Consider the following 16637-nt stretch of genomic DNA (forward strand, 5'->3'; position numbering starts at 1 on the left):
GTCAAAAATACAAATTTTGGCAGTTTTGTTTCACAACTGAGATTCTGGTCAATAAAACACATTATCAAAATAGATTTCAGAGTAGCAGCCGTGTTAGTCTGTATCCGTTATCTAGAGATGTGTTCAAGCATACCTTCAATGTAAGTAGGCGGTAACAGCTTGTGGAGCCAGGAACCATAACTGTTTTTGATAACTCTTACATATGTGAACAAACTTTAAGATCAATATGTACTAGAAAGCATACACAAAATTTATTGGTAATTTGGGTAGGTGTCTTGTAAGGAAATAAGATCAGTAGAGTGGATTGTAGGCAAGTCTTTGTGTAGTCCATGATTCTGTGTTCATGGAATTTGGCATTTTGCCAAACTACCATAGAATCCTGTTTTGGCTGGGAAATCTGGCATTTTGCTCTAGCCAGATGCCTGACATCTTGCATTTTCTGTCCTGCTGTGCTGTGGCTGCAGCTTCCTCTTCCTCTTTCTGTGCTGCTTTCGCTACAAAGGGGACTGTGTTACATAAGCAGCACATTCTCCCCTCTTGCAAATAACAGAGTCAGAAAGCAGAGTAGCTCTCCTGGCTCATCAGGACCTTCCTTGCATATCTCTGGAGGTGTGTCCCCTGAGGGAAGAACTGTGGCAGCTAAGGGCCATGCTGGTGGGTGTCAGGTGTCAGGCAGAGCTCCATCCCGCTTGGGATGCCAAGTGTAGTGGACTGGTTTAAGATAGTCTGGGTCCCTGGGCACACAATGACAGGAGGTTCCCAATGGCTCTGCCCCTGCACTAAAGCCCCACCCCCCACTTGAAGTGGTGGTGGAATAAGGTCCACTTCTCTCACAGAGCATCATGGAGTCCCTTTCTTAGCCTGGCAGGAATGGCATCAGGGCCCCCCCCCTCTTCTGGAGAATAGCAGCTGCAGCATTTGGGATCACTCTCTTGCCCCAGAAAAGAAAGGGTGGCCCAAGTACTTACGTTAGCAGCCAGGGTGTATCTGCTTCATTGGGCCAGGCCCGCTGCTGTCTTCCCATCCTGTCACACACACAATCCTCTGCTGAGGTAGCTTGCAGGGATTGGCGGGGTGGTGGTGGGGGGGGGTTGAATTAACACTCTATTGAGGAAAAAATGGGCAATTCTACACTCAGAGCTGGTGTTTGTCTACAGATTTGGGTTACCTCTACAACCATGAGGGCTAAAAAAACCCCTTTTTTACTAAAAGTTGAGATTCTTATCTAGCCAAATGCTTTCAGGAGCTGGGTCCATAGGTATGGGCCTATAGTTGCCTATTCTTTTGTCCAGCCCTGGAAGCATGTGTATATATTGGTCAGACTCTCTGCATATGGACACACTTCACAGCTGAGGAGAAACAGAATTATGCCAGTGCCCCAGCTCACTAGTACAGCTTCTCTGGGACACAGTGTTCCCTCTACAGCCCAGCTCTGACCTCCCAGGATCCCACTGTCAACCAGAGAAGGATGGAGCTTTATTCACTAAACTGGGTACTCGGTATTTATCTATTTCAGCTGGGTACTGTCCCTACAGAAACCTTAAACACCCAACCATATTGGGAGTAACCTTCCCCTTTAACCCAGGTTTCCATAAATTATGCCTTCAGAGAGGACTCAGCAATAAATGATGAAAAAATAAATTAACCTACAGAACTCTGCCATAGAACTGAAGGACACTTGCTCTGAAATTGTGTGTTGGAGTATAAGGGACCCAGGTTAGAGGTAATAAATCCATAATCAAACACACCATCTCTTACATTACTGACTACTCCTTCAACATTTTATTTGGTAGCTCCTCTTTCACCCGTCTTGGATGATGTCCCAAGATTTTTATCAAGGGCCTTTGCTCTTTCTCCTGAATACTCTGAGCAATCTCATTTGATCTCATGAGTTCAGCCCTTTTTCCTATGTACCTGACTCTTGTATCTACCTCTTTACCTTTGAATGATTTGTATGTCCAGTATCCTATCTCCTCCACCCTTTGTCGCTCTGCATAAGAAAGTATGTTGCTCCTTTTCTTCTTCAGCTTGCCTCTTCCCTTGCTCTCCTTAAATGGGATGGTTCACATTCATGTGCTTGATGTGGGAGGTCAGATGAGCCGAGGATTGAATTTCTTTGACGGGAGAATACTGGGGAGGGAGGAGTAGGCGCATGGGAAAGGAAGTTGTAGGAGAAATGAGGAAAAAGAGTCACAAGAAACAGTGACTAATCCTGGATATTTTGTCATTTTATAATTAAGGCACAACTGTTATAAAATTGCTTGAAATATAAAGATTCATAACAACAAGTACAGTAGGTACATAACTTTTATTTAGTGCCTACTACAGCTTTTGTGGGGACTTCCAGGGCTTAGCATTTCTGGAAATAAGATAAAGTTGTATTTAAGTACCTAAACATCTTATTAATATAAAAGGTTAAGAGATGACTTGATCACAAACTACAAGTATTACAAGGAGAAGCGATTTCTGATAATAGATTACTATTTTATCTGTCAGAAAAAGGAATAATGAGATCCAATGTTTGGAAGCTACCCCTGGACAAATTCAGAGTAGAAATAAGGCACAATTTAACAGTGAAGGTAGCTAACCATTGGAGCAGCTTACCAAGAGATGTGGTAGATTATCACTTGCAGTCTTTAAATCAAGACTGGATCTTTTATTTTCAAAGAGATGCTATAGTTTAGACACATTGTGGGTTTGATGCTGAAATTATTGGGTGAAGTTATTTGGCCTATGTTATGAAGGAGGTTATAATAAACAATCCTAATGGTTCCTGTGGTCAGGGGCGGCTCTAGCCATTTTGCCGCCCCAAGCACGGCAGCACGCCGCGGGGGGCGCTCTGCCGGTCGCCGGTCCCGCGGCTCCGGTGGACCTCCCGCAGACGTGCCTGCGGAGGGTCCGCTGGTCCCGTGGCTCCAGTGGATCTCCCGCAGGCGTGCCTGCGGATGTTCCACCGAAGCCGCGGGACCAGCGGACCCTCCGCAGGGACGCCTGCAGGAGGTCCACCGGAGCCGGGAGACCAGCGGACCCTCCGCAGGGACACCTGCGGGAGGTCCACTGGAGCCGCCTGCCGCCCTCCCAGCGACCGGCAGAGCGCCCCCCGTGGCATGCCGCCCCAAGCACGTGCTTGGCGTGCTGGGGCCTGGAACTGCCCCTGCCTGTGGTGCGGCTTGGCTGCGGTTCGTCCCTCAGCGGGGCTATGGGGTATCCCACCGCCTCGCTCTAGCTCGCCGGCCGATGGCTCTGCGGTCGTGGGGAACAACACACACTCGGTTAGTGGCTCAGGCCCTTGGAGCGGGGGCTGAGTCAATAGCAGGGGCGGCTCTACCTTTTTGGCCACCCCAAGCAGTCATGCGCGGGAGGCGCCCCGGAGCCGCGGGAGCAGCGGACCTCCCGCGGACATGACTGCGGAGGGTCCGCTGGTCGCGCGGCTCGGCTGGACCTCCCGCAGCTGCGGACGGTTCGCAGGTCCGGCGGCTCCGCTTGAGCTGCCGCAGGCATGCCTGCGGGAGGTCCAGCCAAGCCGCAGGACCAGCGAACCGTCCGCAGTCATGCCTGTGGGAGGTCCACTGGAGCCGCGGGACGAGTGCCCCCTCCGCAGTCATGCCTGCAGCGGGTCCGGTCGTCCCGGGGCTCCGGTGGACCTCCCGCAGGCATGACTGCGGCAGGTCCGCCGGCCCAGCCTGCCGCCCCCCCGGGAAAGGGCCGCCCCACGCGCATGCTTGCCGTGCTGGGGTCTGGAGCTGGCCCTGGTCAATAGTCAAATGGCGGCCCAGGCCCTAGGTCTGGGCAGGGCAGCCAGCAAACAGTCAGAGACTCAGGCCTTTAAGCGGGGACTGAGTCAAGAGTCCAAATAGCAGCCCAGGCCCTGGATCAGGGCGGGGCAACAAGCAAAATAGCAGCCCTAGCCCTAGGTCAGGGCGGGGCAGCAGGCAAACGGTCAGGGACTCAGGCCTCTCGGCAGGAGCTGAGTCAATAGTCAGTTAGCAGCCCAGGCCCTAGGTCAGGGCGGGGCAGCAAGCAAGCGTTCAGGGACTCAGGCCTTTCAGCAGGTGCTGAGTCACTAGTTCAATGTCAGCCCAGGCCCCGGGTCAGGGCGGGGCAGCAAGCAAATAGTCAGAGACCCAGGCCCTTAGGCAGAGGCTGAGTCAGTAGTTCAATAGCAGGAGGTCCTAGCCTCTCCAGGCCAGGGAGAAAGGGGAGTCTGCCACCCAAGGACTGGGTGGCAGGGGGGACGCAGGCCCTCCCACTCCACTGCGTCCCAGCCCGGGGCCCTAGCAGTGGCAAAGACTCGCTGCTGTCAGTGGGGATCCTGGCCGCAACACACTGACATAGGCTCTGGCAGTGTTGCAGCCAGACTGGGGTCGGCTGCCCCCGGGCTACTTCCACACTCCCCCTTGTAGGGTACCTGAGTAGTCGTAGAGTCGCCGGCAGTCTCAAACACCATCGGTTCCTCTGGGTAAGTAGCGGATGGTAGGCTCAGCTGCTCGTCGGGGTAGCGGGCAAGAGGCAGGCTTGGCTCCTCCTCGGGGTAGCTGGAGCGGGGTAGTCTCGGCCAGTCCTCCTCAGGGTAACGAGCAAGGGGTAGGCTCGGCCAGTCCTCAGGGTAGCTGGAGCGGGGTAGGCTCGGCCAGTCCTCAGGGTAGCTGGAGCGGGGTAGGCTCGGCCAGTCCTCCTCTGGGTAACGAGCGAGGAGTAGGCTCGGCTGGCCCGGTGTGGTGCGGTGCGACCTCAGGCTGGCCGCGGCCTTCTGCTGTCTCCCCCGAGGGAGCTCGGCCACAGACGTCTGGTCTCTGTGGCGGCTGGCTCTCAACTGAGCTCTGCAGATGAGCTTTTATACTTCCGGGTCTGCACCGTGACCTCTGAGGGGCGGGCGCAGGACCCAGTGGCTCCGCCCACGTTAGTGTCAGGGGAGGTTCGTCCCTCAGTGGGGCTGTGGGGTATCCCACCGCCTCACTACAGTTCCTTTCAACCTTAAATGTTATGACTATTTATGGATGCATCTGTTTGGTTGGTTTTTCCAGAGGTGCTAATCTTTTATAGCTTCTTTTTGACGTCAGTGGGAATTGAAGGCATCCAGCACATTGTAGGATGAGGGCCAATGTTGTTTGGTCATTTGTATTAATGTCTAGCAGTAATTTAAACTAATACTACCTATACTCACAATATTTTTTTTTTTTTGGCTAGGCATTGAAGAAAAAGGGAAGTGTCAAAATGAACAGGCCCTAGAAGAAGACAATAAAAAACAGAGGAAAGAAACTGAAAAACTGAAAGCAGAATTAAAGAAAACTTTGAATGGTAACTTTTTTTTAATTGCTTTCTTTTTAATGAGAATGACTTGGCTTTCTATGGCTCAATACTTGGTCCTTAAATTCAATAGTCTAAGAAATGTCCTAGCAAAAATATCAGATTCATCATATTTATATATTCAAGTAATTTTGATTTTATTTCCTTTAAAAAAAAAAAAGAAAGAAAAATTTTAGCTCACTTGATCAAATAATCCCTGGTGTAGGTCAGGTGAACTCCACTTACTTAAATGGAGTTTGAGACCTTTGTAAGCAGGTGCTTTTGGCCCAGTATTTCAGGTACAGTCAATGTCACTTTCTCTTACAGTAAACATGTTATGCAAAGTTGTATGTTGTAAACAATTATAATGTAACTAAGGCACTAGAATTATAGCCTTGAGCTGTTTTAATTCAGTGGGGTAGGTCTTGATATCAAAGTGTTATACTGTATAAGAATGCAATTTACAGGTACCAAGATAACCTTTCATGTCTTGTAATATATAAATAGGCTTGGCAGAATTGCAATCTTTACTTTTTTAAAATTTTGGTGAATAATATTGATAATTTTAAAGCATTTTTCTGTTATGGATTTAAATTTTCACTTGTAGGAAATTATGGAGGGGTTAGACAGTAATGGCAGAAGTTGAGAGGTTAGCTGGGGCTCATTTCTCTCCGGGGCAGTGGGGAACCACACCACCTCACTAAATTTGGGAAGATGTCTTGTGGGGAATTAGTTTGGCCGTGGGAGTCTTCCTCTGCAGCCTTTGTGAATGTAGAACTAAACACAGTCAGCCTGGGCCCTGGGCCAGGCGGGGCAGTCGTGAGTCAGTATATAACAGTCAGCCCAGGCCCTACGTCAGGGCGGGGCAGTGGTGAGTCAGGCCCTCAGGCAGGGGCTGAGCAACCACAGTATATAACAATCAGTCCAGGCCCTAGATCAGGGTGGGGCAATGGTGAGTCAGGCGCTCAGGCAGGGGCTGAGCAACAACAGTATATAACAGTAAGCCCAGGCCCTTGGCTCCAAATTGGGGTTTCCCAGTCGCGAGCTAGGCCGAAGGCGTCTAGTGTTGTTGTTTTTCATTCTGGTTAACCATTGGAGTGGGGCATGGTCCGTGTCTAGTGTAAATGGGCCCCCACGGATATAGTACCGCAGGGCGTCACAGGCCCATTTCACTGCGAGTGCTTCTTTCGCTATTAGCGCCTAGTTCTTCTCATGGGGGAATAATTTCCAGCTAAGATATAAGACCAGGTCTTCAATTTCTTGGTGTCTGTGGGGTAGGTCTGGCTCTGGAACCACTGCCGAAAGGTTTCCGTGCTGACATCCAAGGCGTCTAGGATCACTGCCTTTACCTGGCTATAGTCCCTTGCATCCTCTGTAGAGAGCCATTTGTACGCTGTTTGGGCTGTCCCGGCTAAGTACGGGGTCAGGCCAGTGGCCCATTGGTCAGGGGCCCACCCTACAACTGGCACCACTCTTTCAAAAGTTACCAGAAAGGCTCGGAGTCGTCATTGGGTCCCATCTTGGTCAGCTGCACCGGCGCACTGGTGCGGGGTGACCCGGCCGTGTCTCCTGGTTGGGGCTCCGCGCAGCGCAGCAGTGCCGTCGCCAGCTGCTGCAGGCATTGCCACCACTGTTCCTGGTTCTGAACCCCCAGGTCCTGAATCAGCTGCTGTTAATCTGCTCCCAGCTGCTGGATGAGCTGCTGCTGCTGCTGCTGCTGTTGCTGGAGCTGGGCCACATGCTGCTGCTGCTGGAGCCGGGCTGCCTGCTGCTGGAGCTCGAACTGGGCCGCCTGCTGTCACTCCTAGCTCTCGGTCAGGAGCTTGATAAGTTTGTCCATATCCATGGCTCTTTCTGGGGTACGTCCCCCTCCCTTCCCCCCAGACTGCTTCTCACAGGAGTCGAGGGATCGTGTCCACGTTCTTCACCACGTGTAGAGAGGTTAGCCAGGGCTCGTCTCTCTCCAGGGCGGTGGGGAACCACACTGCCTCACTAAATTCGGGAAGATGTCTTGTGGGGAATTAGTTCGGCTGCGGGAGTCTTCTTCTGCGGCCTTTGTGAGGGCAGAACTAAACACAGTCAGCCCAGGCCCCACATCAGGGCGGGGCAGTGGTGAGTCAGGTGCTCAGAACCTTGGGCAGAGGCTGAGCAACCACAGTATATAACAGTCAGCCCAGGCCCTACGTCAGGGCGGGGCAGTGGTGAGTCAGGCGCTCAGGCAGGGGCTGAGCAACAACAGTATATAACAGTAAGCCCAGGCCCTTGGCTCCAAATTGGGTTTACTGCAGGCCGCCGAGACCCTTGGTCAGGGAGGAGCGATGGTGAGTGAGGCGCTTAGGCCCTCAGTCCCAACAGTATATAACAGTAAGCCGAGGGGGAGGGAGAGGAGGAGACTGCCACCTGCGAGTTGGGCTGCAGGGGGAACGCAGGCCCTCCCACTCCACTGCATCTAGCAGTGGCAGAAGACTCGCTGCTGAGTCAGTAGGGATCCTGGCCGCAACACACTGACACGGGTTCTGGCAGTGCTGCAGCTAGACTAGAGTTGGCTGCCCCTAGGCTACTTCCAGTCTCCCCCTCTTGAGGTACCTGGGTCAGGGTGGTGTCCTCAGGGGGGTCCAGCACCATGGGTTCCTCGGGATAGCTGGCATGGGGCAGGCCCGGCAACTCCTCCAGGTAGCTGGCGCGGAACAGGTTGGGCCAGTCCTTGGGTTTACCGCAGGCCGCTGGGGTTTCCCTTCCCGGTGGCTGCCCTCTCAGTGACCTCTGGGGTCGGGCCTTTATACTTCCAGAGCCGCGCCTGACCCTCTGGGGGGCGGGCTTAGAGCTCCCTGGCTCCATCCACTCTGGTGTTGGGAGGGACTTGTCTCTCTCCACGGCGGCAGGAACCACACTGCCTCACTACAAGATTCAAAAAGTTAAAGTTTTATAACTTTAAAACACAAATTGTCAACATCAGATGTCAAAATATACAAAGAAAATATCCTTAATTTCTTAAGCAGCATTTTTCTTACTTTGCCTATCTATACATTTTGATTAGCATCAATGGAAACATTTTTCATTAGTTTGTGTGTGTCCAGTGAAATTGACATTAACTTTATATTTACTGATACAAATCTAATCCTTTCAAGCCTATGTATAATCTTCCTCTTCATACCAAAAAAGGAATGGTATAAGAAAAGTTTATTCGGTACAGTGTACTTTTTAAACCACAGATACAAGGTAAGCAGTGACTGGAGTTCTGACTGTGTGTGTATTTTTCTTTTCTTTTCTTTTCTTTTTTAACTGTAGAGACATTTGCATTTCTTTTTTTTCTTTTTTTTTTTAAAGGGGGGAATGATGTGCTTTGTAGCATGACACCATATGTTATCAGCTACCGTGTTTAAGATTTAGGCTGTCAGAACTGCTTTCTTGGTTAATTGACACTGAGATAAAAGCAGATTTTACCTGTTTGAAGATATCCTATTTGGATCTTTCAAGGTGTGTGACATTTATGGACACCCACCCATCTGAAATTAATGTTTTAGATAACATCACTTGTGACCTTGTAAAGATCAAATAGACACAATCTAGTCCAAAAATATTTTTCCTTGACGATATACAGAATGCTGTCACCATAAAGTAGCAGTACTCATGAGATCACAGAGTGGTCAGTGCCCTGGCTAGAGTAGTGTGCCTTTGCTACTAAACTGCAAGAATAGCAACTCCAAACGCTTAATGAACATAGTTGTCAGTTCTAAACCTGAAGACAAATTAAAACTGCAGAACAACTGTTTTTAGTTGGGCTTGATGCATTAATACAGCAAGAATCCATTATTTTGAAAGGAGGGGGGTCTCCTTTACCCTGCCAGGCAGGTTTGATTGTGGGTTCTCTATCCCCTGCTGTTTCCTTACAGAAAGGGAAGAAAGGCTTCCTTTGAAGTGACAAGCTCATTGAAAGGAGAATGTAAATGCATATGTGTATTTATACTAGCAGGGGATAGCCTTAATATATACAATAAGCTTTTTAGCCAGGAATGTAATAGAAAGCTGGGGTGAAAGTAGGTTTATCACATGCCATCTCAGCTGCAGTCTTTGTGGGGGTTTTGAGGGATGTCCTTCAGCTAAAGTGCACCAAAAATAAGTCTCTACAAATTCAGTTTAAGAAGTTGTATTGTGAGGAATCAGTTTCTGACACTGTCATATGCACAAGGTTAAAATTTGGTTAATAACCATGGGGAGACTCCTAGGCACTACGATAATACAAATAATAAAGGTCACCCTGCCAGGCTATGTCTCTACACTAGATTTTTTTTCTTAACCTTGAATTGGTTAATTGCTACTTAACTTGAGGTGCTTAACATGAATGTAAAAGCAAGTGTGGGCACACCCCACATGTTTGATCCAGGCTATATTTTTTTCAATTTTTATATCAAGTTATCGAGGTATGTCTTGTGAAATTTCAGAATATAACTTCCTTAAAACTAAGCCGTGGAATGTGAAACTTCATGGTTTTTAAAAGTAAGACCAGTGCATTAAAACAAGTTTTTCAATGCGTTATTTTTAATAATCTCAACTTTGATCTTGCTTATCTGTGTTGCGCTTCGGTGAGCTCATATGACTGAAAAATCTTTGGAAAACCTTCCATTTCTTCCTTTGTATTTGCATAGTTGCAAAGTAATGTCTCTTTGAAGTTTCCTTTTACTTAATCATGACAGGCCTAAACCACAAACAAAATTAATGGAAAAACCCTTTATGGTTTTTCCTAGCCTTATTTTGGTAAAATTCGGTATGGTTTGGCTGGAATATTCAACTGCTTTAGAAGACTGTTTTTGCTCTTTGAATGGCAAATAAACTGTGTACACAGCATATTACACCAGACATCTCATGCTATAATATGAAGCTGTTCATGAAACACTTTGTACATGTTGGAATGCTGTGAGTGGTTCATTTGCATTAAACAGTGGCAGTACATTAAGGCACCCTAGTGCTGCCGTACGTAAAGTTTCAGTCAGAGTTACATTTAGAACTAAAATCCTTCACTTTGACATTTTAATAATAGAATTTTGCATCCCGATCAACACATTAACTTTATTGGAAAGGTGAACTTTTATGGTTTGGGTTCAATGTGAGATATTTTTTAATTTTCTACTGGGATCCAAATACTGAAGGAGTGTTTTTTGGAGGCCCTCTGAGAAGCAGTCTCTTAATCATATGAAAACTACAAACTGGTGTGTGAGTTTAGAACACACCATTTTTCCTAGAGAAGACAAGGCCAGAATTCTAGATAAGGGGTTTACCTAAATCTGAGAAAAAGTGGGAGAGGAGGTGACAAAGATTTCAGACAGGTTTTTTTTGTTATGTTTTGTTCTGGTTTTCCCTTCCCCATTTAGGCCTCCTTTTTAGCAATGCTATGGAAGTGAAGGAAATGGGGGCTTTTATTTTTCTTTATTGCAGACCCACATACTGAGGGCTTTACAGGCACCCAGCAGTGGGTTAGCTAGCACTTTCAGAGCGTAAGTCCATTTTTAGCATACCTGGACATGTAATTACATGTCCTTAGAGAGAAATTCTGAGATGGCAGTTTATAGATGCACATACATATTATGAAGACTGTTTCACTACTATCTGAAAATGACTGAGTGCTGGCAGGATTTAGTAGTGGTGATGTAGACCTGATGATCACGAGTGACTGACTATCTTCTGGTATGATTTTCTGTATAAAGCCAAAAAAATGAATCCAGAAATAAGAAAATATTTCTCCTTTTGCACACAGGTACATTTCAAGACTATAATTGCTTATAATAGGAAAAATTTTATCTAAATTCTCAAGGGCTCTCAACCTATCAGCTAGCACTGTACTTACTATCTTTTGCATGTAGACAACTTTACTTATGGAAAACTTGTACATACAAATTTGCAGGGGAACTTCTCAAGGCTATTTCTGAAAATGTGAAGTTTCTTTGGTGTGTTTTAGTTTCCTAAATTTCAATCAATAGTAAACATAATAGTCCTACATACTGAAACAACATAATACACTATTTTGCTAGTGCCATAAATTGTCTAAAAACCCACAATGAAATAAACTGGTCTGAGTTTAATTTGCAGGACTTTCCTTTTCTCAGCTATCCTTTTCATGGATGGATTAGAAAAGTCTTGCCTAGTTGAATACATTTAAATGACTATATATTAACCTCATCCACCTTGTCTATATATTAACCAGGCATTTGTCTTATCTATCCTTTCTCACTTATGGATCCTGTACTTTAGGGAACTATTGAAATGTGAAGTATTTGTTGTTCATGACCATGGGACCTTTTCTGAGGGAAGTACAGCAGAATTGACCTGCTCCTTTTCCTCCTCAACTCACCTTGTCTTCTGCAGGCACTGCACTAACATCTAGTAAAAGCTACAGCTTTATTTACACATAACAACAAGATTGACAAGTATTAATCAAGCATTGCAGCAGAACAGATCTCTGCCAAATTCCTCAGTAGTATGTGGACATCTCATGATAATGCTCCACTCCATGATTTGCACCAAATGTTCTGCCTGTATCTGAGAGCATGACAACTCTTCTGCTCTTCCATTCCTATATATTTTAATTAAATATGACCCTTCTTCCATACCAGACTCTATCCATATCAAAGCTGTTCCACTACACAGAATAAGAAATCCAAAATAAGAGGACACAGAACCCCACTGACATGTCTCTCTTTTTTTTCCTGCCAACCTTCCAGCCACAATAAGCAAAAGGGGTAACATGTCTGTCATTTTCGTTGTTTAATGTGGCATTTATGTTTTGCAAAATGTTTAAAGTTTGTGTGTGTGTGGGGGGTGGGTAATTTTGAACTTGATGATGGATAAAATTTTCATAAATGCATTTGGTGCTTCGAAGCTTAAGTTTAAGTCACTTTTGAAAATGAGATTTAGGCCTGGTCTACACGAGAATCGCGTAGCTGAAGTCGACGTATCTGAGATCGAATTAAAATTACTTACTTCATGTCCTCGCGGTGCTGCATCGACGGTCGTGGCTCCCCCGTCTCTCGCACTGCTGGAGTTCAGCAGTCGACGAGAGAGCGATCGGGAATTGATTTATCGCATCTACACTTCACGCGATAAATTGATCCCCGATAGATCGATCGCTACCCGCCGATTCAGCGGGTAGTGTAGACATACCCTCAGGGTATGTCTCCACTGCAGCTGGGACTCGGGCTAACTCAGTTCAAGCTAGTGTGCTAAAAGTAGCAGTGGGGACATTGCAGCACTGGCTGAGACTTGGGCTGGCAGCCTGTGTCCAAGCCAGCCTGACCCCCTGGGTCCAAGCTCAGACAGCTAGCCCAAGCTGCCTCCTTTATTGCAATCTCCACGCAGACATTTTTAACACACTAGCTCAAGGTGATCTAACGCAAGTCTGTCTGCCCACACTGGGAATATCACCTCCCAGCTGCAGTGTAGACATACCCTCAGGTTCTTTTGAACACATTATATTTACACACACACACACACGCAGAACTAAAAAGTATTCAAAATAGTTCTTAGAGGCTGATAATGGGCTGGGGGTGGGAAGGAAAAAGATGCTGCTGAAACAGGATCCTGGATTCTTTAAACAGATTTGGTTTGTATACAAAATAAGTGTAACAAGAACATTGTGTTGCTAGTTCTCTAGGTTTTATGGGGGGAGGTAAGGGATGGTTTTGGCCAATCTAGTTTTAAAAAACACACACCGTTTCAAGACCTATAATATTACAATCATTCATTCATTTTTTAATTTAAAATAAATTGATGCAAGATTGTTCAAGATTTGAAAGGTCTGAACAAAAAACAGGGACGTGTGAAAGCATTTGATAAATTTTATCACTACCAGTGAGAGTTCAGTTTGGGCATTATGTAGGTTTTTGTTTTAAAGAGACTGGGGCAGAGACGATGGGGGGGGGGTCTGCAGGGTCCCCCCCAGATGTGCTGTTTGGCTTGTACTAAGCACGCTCAGTAATACTGCTGAAGCTGGCTGCCCTCTGTACCTTCCCACCCCCGCTGTCGGCAGGCACGGGTCATCTCTGGGTGTGGGAGAACCAGGCTGAAGGGATGTGTGAAAATGCCCTTTACATGAAAACCTTCACAGGATCTCAAAACATTTTACAAAAGTGAGTAAATATCATTTTCCATCTACAAATGGGGAAATTGAGATACAAGAAGGTTAAGTGACCAGGTCAGGTCACATGTTGAGTTATTGGCAGAGCTAGATATACAAGACAAGCCTACCATGCTCCCATCCTTTTGCTTTAACCTCTAGACCAGGGGTGGGCAAACTTTTTGGCCCGAGGGCCACATCGGGGTTGCAAAACTGTATGGAGAGCCGGGTAGGGAAGGCTGTGCCTCCCTAAACAGCCTGGCCCCCACCCCTTGTCTGACCCCTCCCACTTCCCACCCCCTGACTGCCCCCCTCAGAACTCCCAAACCATCCAACCCCCCCTGCTCCTTGTCCCCTGACCACCCCCTCCTGGGACCCCCTGCGCCATATCCAATCCCCCACCCCCGCTCCCTGACTGCCCCACCCCCTATCCACACAGCCCGCCCCCTGACAGGCCTCCTGGGACTCCCACGCTTATCCAACCCCTCCCCCCATCCCCTGACCACCACCACCCCCAGAACCTCCACCCCATCCAACCGCTCCCTGTCCCCTGACTGTCCCCCGGGACCCCTTGCTCCTTATCCAATCCCCCTACTCCCCGCCCCCTTACCATGCCTCTCAGAGCAGCATGTCTGGCAGCCACGCCGCCTGGCCAGAACCAGACACAGTACCACGCTGCCTGTGCTGCGATTTGGCTGCAGGGGAGGAGGCACAGCAGGGGAGGGGCCAGGGTCTAATCTCCCCAACCAGGTGTTCAAGGGCCGGGCAGGTCAGTCCCGCGGGCTGGATGTGGCCCGCGGGCCATAGTTTGCCCACCCCTGCTCTAGACTAACTTTATTAAGAGGCATCCTGTGCAATGAAGTACATGTCATAGCTGAGTATTTCTGGTTATATTTTTTCAAAGTGATATCATTAACCCTGGTGAGGAGGGCTTTTGTAGGGCTTGCAAATCTACTTAAGCACCATGTTAAGATGTTATGCAAGGGACAAACTTAATTTGAATTTGATAAACATTTTATCCAATTGCTTGGAATTGCTCACTCAATGTAAAAACAGTGAAAATGCTGTGAGGAGAGGAGCCAAGTGAATTAGTTTTTAATGAAGAATTAACGTTTCTGAAGGATGTGTTTCTGATTAGAGCACAGTACTGAGAGTCAGGAGATCTGAGTATTACTCCCAGCTTTACAACTGGCTTGCTGTTATCTTGGACAAATCACTTAGCCTGTTTGTGCCTTATTTTCTTTGCCTGGAAAATGTTTTGCAAATACACTTTGAGATTCTCTAAAGAAAGTGGCCCTTCACATAATCTTTCAAACTACGCAAGAGCAAAGTATTAGCCATTTTAAAAAGAAATTACCTTGCAACCAACACTGATAATTCATGCAATAATTAAAACTTATCTGGTAGCAAAACCATTTCCCCAGTAGAGGATTAATAGTTTGAGCAGGGGAAAGGCCTAAGAGTTGCTGTGATGATCTGGTCCGCCACTTCTGCAGAGAGGAGTATGTGGTAGGAACATTGCAGCTTTTCCAGTTATTAGGGTGGAGAAGCCCTCTTAGAACAATTCCACTCCTCTTCTGTGGCCCAGGCAAGAGCATCCTACTCTTGCCCAGTTTGAGTTTTTAAGGCTGGGAGTTGGGTACAAAGACTTCAATGAGAGTGGGAGGTGCTGAACATGTTCTGAAATCTACACTTTTCAAAGCATGTGGTTGGTCACCGGTGAAACATAAGTATTTTCATAAGTTCATAAGGACAATAAGGATTTTTTAAAATATATTAGGAACAAAAAAAATCCTGACAATGGTGTTGGTCCATTACTAAATGGCAATGGTAGAATTATCAGAAATAATGCAGAAAATGTAGAGGTCTTCAGTAAATATTTCTGTTGATTATTTGGGGTAAAACAGATGATACAGTCTCATCATATGGTGATAACACACTTTCCATTTCACTAATATCTCTGGAGGATGTTAAACAGAAGCTGCTAAAATCAGATACTTTAAAATCAGCAGGTCCAGGTGACTTGCATTCAAGAGTTTTAAAGAACTGGCTGCGGAGCTCTCTGGACTGTTAATGTTGATTTTCAATAAGTCTTGGAGCACTGGGGAAGTTCCAAAAGACTGGAAGACAGCTAGTTTGCCAATTTTTTAAAAAGGTGAACAGGATGACCTAGGTAATTATAGACCTGTCAGCCTGACATCAGTCTCGGTCAAGATAATGGAGCAGCTAGTACAGGACTCAATTAATAAAGAACTAAAGGAAGGTAATGTAATTAATGCAAATCAACATGGTTTATGGAAAATAGATCTTGTCAAACTAACTTAATATCTGTTTTTTATGAGGTTACAAGTTTGGTTGATAAAGGTAATAGTGTTGACATAATATACTTGTGCTTCTGTAAGGCATTTGACTTGGTACTGCATAACATTTTGATTAAAAAACTAGAATAATATAATATTAGCACACATTAAATAGATTGAAAACTGGCTCATAGTTACATTTTGAGACTACTAAACAGGGAATCATTATTGAGCAGGTTTGCTTCCATAAAGGTCAGTTCTTTCTTCTATTTAATATTTTTATCAATGTCCTGGAAGAAAACATAAAATCATCACTGATAGAGTTTGCAGATGATACAAAAATCAGGGGAGTTTTAAATAATGGAGAGGACAAGTCACTGATACAAAGCAATCTGGATCACTTGGTAAACTGGGCACAAGCAAACTGTTTAAATACAGCTTAAATGTATGCATCTGTTAACAAAGAATGAAGACCATACTTGCAGGATGGGGAAATCTATCCTAGGAATCAGTGATTCTGAAAAAAAATTGGAGGTTGTAGTGGATAATCAGGTGAACACGAACTCCCAGTGTGATGCTGTGGCCAAAAGAGCTAATGTGATCTTGGGATGCATAAACAGGAGAATCTTGAGTAGGTATAGAGAGGTTATTTTACCTCTGAATTTGGCACTGGTGCGACCTTGCTGGAATACTGTGTCCAGTTCTCCTGCCCACAATACAAGAAATATGTTGATAAATTGGAGTAGGTTCAGAGAAGAACCACAAGAACGATAAAGGATTAGAAAACCTGCCTTATAGTGATAGTGTGAAGGAGCTCCATCTGTTTAACTTGACAAAGAGAAGGTTAAGGGGTAACTTGATTACACTCTACAAATATAAATGTGGAGAACAAATATTTAATCATGGGTTCTTCAGTCAAGCAGAGAAAGATATAATATAATCCA

General features: G+C 46.3%; 1 long non-coding RNA gene across 2 annotated transcripts in view; it reads left to right on the forward strand.

Annotated features, from left to right (window-relative positions):
- The window catches only part of LOC123377377, a 46451-nt gene that overhangs the window by 15030 nt on the left and 14784 nt on the right, over positions 1–16637 (forward strand). For both annotated transcript variants that reach the window (XR_006582192.1, XR_006582190.1), the window contains one exon: positions 5188–5298. This is a non-coding gene — a long non-coding RNA (uncharacterized LOC123377377). The remainder of the gene's footprint in view (positions 1–5187; positions 5299–16637) is intronic.

The sequence above is a fragment of the Mauremys mutica genome, chromosome 1 (assembly GCF_020497125.1).
Source record: "Mauremys mutica isolate MM-2020 ecotype Southern chromosome 1, ASM2049712v1, whole genome shotgun sequence".
Classification (NCBI taxonomy): domain Eukaryota; kingdom Metazoa; phylum Chordata; order Testudines; family Geoemydidae; genus Mauremys; species Mauremys mutica.